Source organism: Xenopus laevis, chromosome 9_10S, assembly GCF_017654675.1.
Source record: "Xenopus laevis strain J_2021 chromosome 9_10S, Xenopus_laevis_v10.1, whole genome shotgun sequence".
Taxonomy (NCBI): Eukaryota; Metazoa; Chordata; class Amphibia; order Anura; family Pipidae; genus Xenopus; species Xenopus laevis.
Genome location: NC_054388.1, coordinates 99,230,973 through 99,239,859, shown reverse-complemented (window position 1 = coordinate 99,239,859; position 8,887 = coordinate 99,230,973).

Genomic DNA, 8,887 nt, shown 5'->3' with positions numbered 1-8,887 from the left:
AGTGACTGCAATATCACACAGCGCCATCTGTTGGTTGTATGAAAGAATAACAGTGACTGCAATATCACAGCGCCCTCTGTTGGTTATATGAAAGAATAACAGTGACTGCAATATCACACAGCACCCTCTGTTGGTTATACGAAAGATTAACAGTGATGGCAATATCAAACAGCACCCTCTGCACATGGTAGTGGGATAATGCGCACAGTAATCCGTTTGGCAATTCTCTGTCACCATCAACTTTGCAAAGAAGTCCGGTTGATCGCTGGGGGGGTCGCTTTGGCAGAATGTGCGCTGCTGGGAGACAGGGCTGTAGTTGTGTCTAGGCTTATACTAGTCAATAAGTTTTCCCAGTTTTCGTAGGTAAAATTAGGTACCTCGGCTTATACTCGGGTCGGCTTATACTCGAGTATATACGGTACTGGTAGTAAGTTAATCAGTGTGTCAGTGGTACAGTACATAACATCTTGTGGTCTGGGCTAAAGACATGCACAGATCTTGTTTAGTCAGCTTGCACTCCACCTGTACAACCCACTACGCAGAACCTGCAAGAAATAGAAATGTTATATTCGTCCAGTGGCAGGAGCTACGGGTGAGTAAGCAACTGGCATTAGAACTGAATTCTTTGCCTAACCCCAAGCAAACTTTGGGCAAGTTCAACCTGCTTGCAACCTGACCTGCACAGTGGATTTCCCCACCGGTCCCCAAACCTAGTGCCGTTACATTTATTCATACAGGGAAAAGAGTGCTCTCAAATATCCTTATCCAAGTTAAAGTAACCCTTTGGTAATTTTATGGCTCAGTCGCTAGCCATATGTTGCTGAACAACTGCTACCAGAATACTAAAACATTATTATATTAACCTGTGCTGGGAGTTGTACTTGAAAACATTAGGAAGGATGATTACAGGAGAAGCAAAGGTTAAAACTAAGTAAGCTTTATCAGAAAGGTCTATATAAATACACCAGTAAACCCTCAAAGTCAAAAGAAACACCACATTTCTTTCCTTCTATTGTGTACACATAGGCTTCTGTATCAGACTTCCTGTTTTCAGCTTAAACCTCCATGGCTAGGGCTTGAGCATGCTCAGTTTGCTCCTCTCCCTTCTCCCCTCACTGCTGTAAACTTGAGTCCAGAGCTAAGAGTGAGCAGGGAGAGACTCGGGCAGGAAGTGATATCACATCAAGCTAATATGGCAGCTGCTATCCTAAACAAACAGAGACAGCGTCTAGAGCAGTTTACTTTAGTATGATAAAGCATTCTGCAAAATAAATATAGTGTTATAGCTTGCACTATTGTGGCTAATCTATTGGCAATAAACTGCTTCGGTAGCTTTCCTTCTCCTTTAAAGCAACACTAAAGTAAATTTTCCCCAGCTTTATTGATCCAGCACAGATCATCAACATTGATGCGTAGTTCATTATGGTAACTATATGCTTGCCATTTGTAGTTTACACTGTTGTGCTGCTTTCTGGTGCATGTATGTGCAACCATTCAAGGATATTGCTTGCTTGTGTGTCATATAAAACAGTACTTTAGTGTTCTGAGAGAACGGTAGACTATGGCATTAACATGGCTTTCTTTCAGTGTGGGTGCAATTACGCAATTATAAGCGTTTAGGCTTGGTACCAGTTCCCAGTGCAAAGCATGACATATATATGTGCGCTTTAAAGGGGGAACTATTGCTAAAATGTAATATAGGTTTCAGCATAATGAAATAAGAAACTTTGTAAATACAATCAATTAAATATTCTGCATTGTTTTTGAACTTATCTAGTTGATCTTCACTATCCCTCTCTCAGCATCTGTTTCTTCTCATTCTCTCGTCATGCAGCAGTTGGGTGTCAGATATTTATTGGAAGTTAGATCAATATAACTTATAGGGGGGCTTCCTTTCCTAGCAGATGTATTAGAGCTCACTCAAATAACTGCTTAAGTACAAACAAAATCAAATGAAATAACTGCCTTTTGCACAAATTCTGCATGTAGAGAGACATGATGTCTGGTGATGTTAAAGGGCATGTAAAGGCAAAAAAAAATAAAATCCCATTTTTACTTTCTTTAATGAAAAAGAAATCTCCAATATACTTTAATTGAAAATTGTACCATTTTTATAAGAAACCTGACTGTATGCAGTGAAATTCTCCCTTCATTTACTGCTGTGGATAGGAATTGTCAGACCGTCCCTAACTGCTCTGCAGGGAAACAATCCTACTTATGAACAGCAGGGGGAGCCCCCACCTTACTTCCCAGCCATGCAGAACTCAAGCAGCTTTGTTTGTTTCCCTGTAGAGAAGTCGGCGACAGTGTAGAGATTTGTATTGGATCTTTACTGTTTCCAACAGCTGCAGGGACAAAGATCACAGAGCCAGATTTAAACAGATGAATTGGAGAATTATTTTCCTGCAGCCACTGGTTCTGCAGAGTTGGAGAAAGTTTGTATTAAACAATACAAAAACTATAAAATCCACATTAGATTACATGACAACACAGGACCCACTGCAGTCTGTATATTCTGATTATTAATCAGTCTTGCTGTATCTGCTTCTGGCAGATATTTGACTTGTGCTGTTTTGATTTATGATGATAAGCAGCCCAGACCACACTGAGCATGTGCACAGTCTTTGTCTTGCAGAGATGTATAACAAAGTTACAAGATGGAGACCCCCTGTTGCCAACTTTGAAAGCATAAATCATTTGTTTCATTAGGGTTGTGGTGCAGTAAGTTCATGTTTAGTTAAGTACACAAAATACAGCATTTCTATCATTATTCTATTTTAGACTTTACTTTCCCTTCAATAGAGTGAGCGCTAATAAATATTCTAGGTAAGAGGAGCCCCCCTATAAGACATATGGGATCTAACTGTCAATAAATATCTGACACCCAAAAGACAGAATGAAGATAAACCGATGCTGAGAGAGGGATAGGGAATATAACAAACAAGGGAAAGTTGTGCTCACCACTAGTTTTTAAAATCATTAGGCGGGGGTGCAATGAGGGTGTGACCACAAAATACATATAGACAAATACAAGATTCCTCTGCACTCATCCCATTATCAATATATTTAAGACAGAGACATTTTGTGCATACTGCTACTGAAAAATGCCTTACCCTTTAAACAACACAGGGATTGTTTGTCCATATATTGCAATATATTTAAGCTGGCCAACTACGTCAAAGTCATCCCATATCTGGCCAGTCCTATGCTCAATTTTCATTTGATTCATTAAGAATTCTATGGTTAGGGAATATAAACTTGATTATTTCCGAAACGGTACAGAATTTTTAATTAGAAAGTTTATTTCAGTTGCTGAAACTTATATTAAATTTTCATGATAGTTCCCCTTTAATGTTAGTGTTCATTTGGCATTCAGGTGTTTGGGATTCTAAGGAAAGGCCCCTGCTCTACTTTTTATATAAGGGTTGACAGGTCTCAACTATTGAACTGTGATTATGCAGAACATACTCCCAGCAACTCAGAGCTGAGCTCTAGTACTGCCCTTATGACATGCTGGCTCCATTTCCCTTCTTGTCATCCTTATCCATAGATAGGACTTGCTTCAAAACAAGTTGACATTTTTTCTAAGTCCCAAAAAACACTGGCGTCTTTTCCTTTTTTAAGGGTGATAGGCTGAAAAAGATCGTAAATTTTTTTGGGGTACCTTCCTTCCCCCCTACATTTCCTAACATATGGCACCTTAACTATATAGTGGGCACATGTGTAGGGCAATATAACAACTCTATTTTATTTTATGAAGGTTTCCCAGCTTGTCTAGTGTAATGTATTTGCTGCTACATATATGTCCATTGTACTTTAATTTGGCGCCATATGCAAATTAGGCATTTAACGAATTAACGCTAGCACAACTTCCGTTCGCCTCCCTGAGCGCAACTTCGGATTTTAGTGAATTAGCGGCGCCCTGGCAAAACTTCGCCTGGCGAAGTGCGGCGAAGCCTGCGCTAGTGCAACTCAGCAGGTTAGTGAATTTGCCCCATAGATGGAAGTGCTTACTGGGGTAGAGGGGCTGTGCAGAAAGGCAGACACGTTTTTAGCAGTATTCTTTGTAAAGAGCTATTGTAGCTTCTCACACACTGCAGGCGACACAATTATCCACAAGAATCTCTTGGGAGAAAAAAAGAAAGTCAAATCAAAATTTTATAATTATAATCAGCGAGGTTTGTTTTTATAAAAAAATGTCCTAATAATTGCAAATAATATGCAATTTCAGTAGCTAGTGCTGTCAAGTGTGTCGCATTGTCACACTACTGGGATTGTTTTACAAAAAGGCTGCAGATTTCAGTGTGGGCCAGGACCACGGTCAGAAGTGAGGGTTAAACAGACTGACGTCACAACTGATCAGGAAAGGAGTTGAAGATTGATAGCTTTCACTAGGATATGTTACCTTTAATGCTGCCTTTAGTAATGCCAGGGCCCTGTCCAAGTTATTCCCTTCCCCCACCGTTAAATCATGTAAACATGAAATAAACCCAATAGGCTGGTTTTGCTTCCAATAAGGATTCATTATACCTTACTTGGGATCAAGTACAAGCTACTGTTTTATTATTACATAGAAAAAGGAAATTGTTTTTAAAAATGTGGATAAAATGGAGTTCATTCTGTAATTTGGAGCTTTCTGGGTAACAGGTTTCTGGAGAATGGATCCCATACCTGTACCAGATTTTTTGGAAACATTGCTTGTATGCCCTATACATATAAATATATGTATAAGGATGAAGGATCAGCAAACTCATTTATGTCTTGTGAACAAAGTGTGTATTTGTAACACATCATTGTATCCGACGTTTAGCTCCCACTTGGGGACCTTTATCAAGGGTAACATAGTAACATAGTAAGTAAGGTTGAAAAAGACACATGTCCATCAAGTTCAACCTCTTTTTTTTATTATTATTATTATTTCTGCCTAACTGCCAGTTGATCCAGAGGAAGGCAAAAAAAAACCATCTGAAGCCTCTCCAATTTGCCTCAGAGGGGGAAAAATTCCATTTCTGACTCCAAAATGGCAATCGGACTAGTCCCTGGATCAACTTGTACTATGAGCTATTTCCCATAACCCTGTATTCCCTCACTTGCTAAACACCATCCAACCCCTTCTTAAAGCTATCTAATGTATCAGCCTGTACCACTGATTCAGGGAGAGAATTCTACATCTTCACAGCTCTCACTGTAACAAACCTCTTCCCAATATTTAGGCAGAACCTCTTTTCTTCTAATTGGAATGGGTGACCTTGTGTCAGCTGGAAAGACCTACTGGTAAATAAAGCATTAGAGAGATTATTATATGATCCTCTTATATATTTATACATAGTTATCATATCACCCCTTAAGCGCCTCTTCTCCAGCGTGAACATCCCCAATTTGGCCAGTCTTTCCTCATAGCTAAGATTTTCAATACCTTTTACCAGCTTAGTTGCCCTTCTCTGTACCCTCTCTAATACAATAATGTCCTGTTTGAGTGATGGAGACCAAAAATGTACGGCATATTCTAGATGGGGTCTTACAAGTGCTCTATACAGTGGAAGAATGACCCCCTCCTCCCGTGACTCTAGGCCCCATTTAATACAGCTCAAGACCTTATTTGCCCTTGATGCTGCTGACTGGCATTACTTGCTACAGCCAAGTTTATCGTCTACAAGGACTCCAAGGTCCTTTTCCATAATGGATTTGCCTAGTGCAGTCCCATTAAGGGTATAAGTGGATATTTTTACATCCCAGGTGCATGACTTTACATTTATCAACATTGAATCTCATTCGCCACTTAGCTGCCCAGATTGCCAGTTTGTCAAGATCGTGTTGTAATGTGCCCATATTGTGTAACAGTTTAAATACCCACCCTCACCAGTGAATTTTGGTGCCCTCATGATGTCATCAGTCCGTATACAGTTTAAAAAAAGTGCCATTGTGTACTGTGACCATTAGGGCAAGGCCAGACGTGGAGTTTTTATGTTGCATTACAGCCAGGTGTAAAAACACCACTGAAACCATGTCTGGCCTTGCCCTTAGGTGTCAGTGTTGTATCTCCATGGAAGTCCTTATCTAATCAGTTGTGTATACAATTTAAAAGAGTTTTTTTTGCCATATTGTAACATTGAAATATTTCAAGACTTGTTACTTACAGATTATGGAGAATATTCACATGTTTTCTGATTAAATACTATGTATATATTGTCCTGTGAAAACGAAAAGATACAGTTATGTCATTGCAAAATATATTGCCAGAACACTTAGGGGCCGATTCACTAAAGGTCGAATATCGAGGGTTAATTAACCCTCGATATTCGACTAGGAATTAAAATCCTGCGACTTCGAATATCGAAGTCGAAGGATTTTAATCCAACGATCGAAGGAATATCCTTCGATCAAAAAAAGTTAGCCAAGCCTATGGGGACCTTCCCCATAGGCTAACATTGACTTCGGTAGCTTTTAGATGGCAAACTAGGGGGTCGAAGTTTTTTTTAAAGAGACAGTACTTCGACTATCGAATGGTCGAATAGTCGAACGATTTTTACTTCGAATCCTTCGATTCGAAGTCGTAGTCAAAGGTCGAAGTAGCCCATTCGATGGTCGAAGTAGCCAAAAAAAAACTTCGAAATTCGAAGTTTTTTACCTTCGAATCCTTCACTCGAAGTTAGTGAATCGGCCCCTTATTTTCAAGCCAAAAAACAATTCAATTGTAATTGCCCATTCAGTCCCTTGGGGATGACACAGTCCAGGTCATGTATCTAGAATGCTTTGAATTTCAACAACAAATTATTTATATCTCCACCTCTGGGTGGCTTTGGTATGTGCTCAATAAGCATACACTTAAATGTAGAAGGATCATGCCTTGATTCTTTCCAGTGTTTGGCCACTGGTTTTTAGGCAATATCCAGTTTATCCGGATCCATTTTTCTCTCAGTGTCCAATGCTGCCCTGATACTAGCCCTGTGCATGTTTATCCTTTCCTTTAGCTGTCTGGTGGTTTTTCCACAATAGATCAAGCCACACAGGCACTTTATAACATAAATCACCGTTGATGAGGTACACGTTAACCTGTGTTTCACTGCATATCTTTTTCCAGTTCTTGGGTGCCTGAATTCTCCCCCCAATATTAGGGTATTGCATACTACACAGCCTGTGCATTTGTATACTCCCGGGCGAGGTGTATTTTAGGTTGCATGTATTTTACCCACTGGGTCAGATCGACTAAGGTGTTCTTTGAGATTTGTGTTCCTGGAGTAACTGAATCTCGGATTTGTTCGGGATCTTAGTACTTAGAACATCATCTTTAGCCACAATTTCCCAATAATTAAGTATTTTCTCTTTGATTGCTTTGCTCTGGGGGTTGTATTTACTCACGTAGTTAGTATATATCATTGTTATCACCTGCCTTTGGTCCTTGTTTTTTGTTTTGTAACAGCTGATTACATTCCATGGACAGTACCATGTCTGTTGTGTCTTTAATCAATTGGGCAGGGTAACCCCTTTCTAAAAATTTCTTTCCCATCTTGCCCAGATCCTCTATGCGTTGTTCCGGATCACTGTCAATTCTGATCACCCTTATCATTTGTGATTTGGGCAACGTATTAAGGAGGTGTCTGGGGTGATGGCTTTTATAATGTAGAAGGGTATTTTTATCTGTGGCTTTGGTATAAATTTGTGTCTGTAAGCCCCAATTTTGTTTGTAGATCTGGACATCCAGGAAGTTAATTTTCTGTGAGCTTTAGTTCAGCGTTAGTTTCACTGGCATTGAGACCATTAACATACCCTTCCAATTCTTTTGGTGCGCCTGTCCACATAAAGATCAGCTATATTGCGTCTATAGAAACTACCATATTTTTTGAACAGTTTATTCCCATAGATATGTTCATTTTCAAAGTTGCACATGAAAGCATTTGTGTACACTGGAGCTACTTTAGAGCCCATCGCGGTCCCCGTCCGCTGTACGTAAAAATTGGTTTCAAATTTGAAATAATTTTTGTTAAGTACGAAATCACATAGCTGTAATATGTACTCTATTGATGGCCCATTGTAGGCGGGGTTATGTGTCACTAATTTGCGTACAGTTTTTATACCAGCTGCATGCGGTATACAAGTGTATAGACTTTGGACATCCATTGTGGCCATTATTAAAGGGATCCTGTCATCCGAAAACATGTTTTTTTCGAAACGCATCAGTTAATAGAGCTGCTCCAGCAGAATTCTGCACTAGAATCCATTTCTCAAAAGAGCAAACAGATTTTTTTATATTCAATTTTGAAATCTGACATGGGGCTAGACATTTTGTCAATTTCCCAGCTGCCCCTGGTCATGTGACTCTTGCCTGCACTTTAGGAGAGAAATGCTTTCTGGCAGGCTGCTGTTTTTCCTTCTCAATGTAACTGAATGTGTCTCAGTGAGACATGGGTTTTTTTGAGTGCTGTTCTTAGATCTACCAGGCAGCTGTTATCTTGTGTTAGGGGGCTGTTATCTGGTTACCTTCCCATTGTTCTTTTGTTTGGCTGCTGCTAGGGGGAAGGGAGGGGGTGATATCACTCCAACTTGCAGTACAGCAGTAAAGAGTGATTGAAGTTTATCAGAGCACAAGTCACATGACTTGGGGCAGCTGGGAAATTGACAAAATGTCTAGCCCCATGTCAGATTTCAAAATTGAATATAAAAAAATCTGTTTGCTCTTTTGAGAAATGGATTTCAGTGCAGAATTCTGCTGGAGTAGCACTATTAACTGGTGTGTTTTGAAAAAAAACATGTTTTCCGATGACAGGATCCCTTTATAATGATTTTTATAAAGCCATAGTGCTGCTGTGCCACTTTATATAGACTGCAGGTTCAGTCACATTCTGGGGCAACTAAGAAAAGGATAAAGCAATTTACAATTGACTTTCCT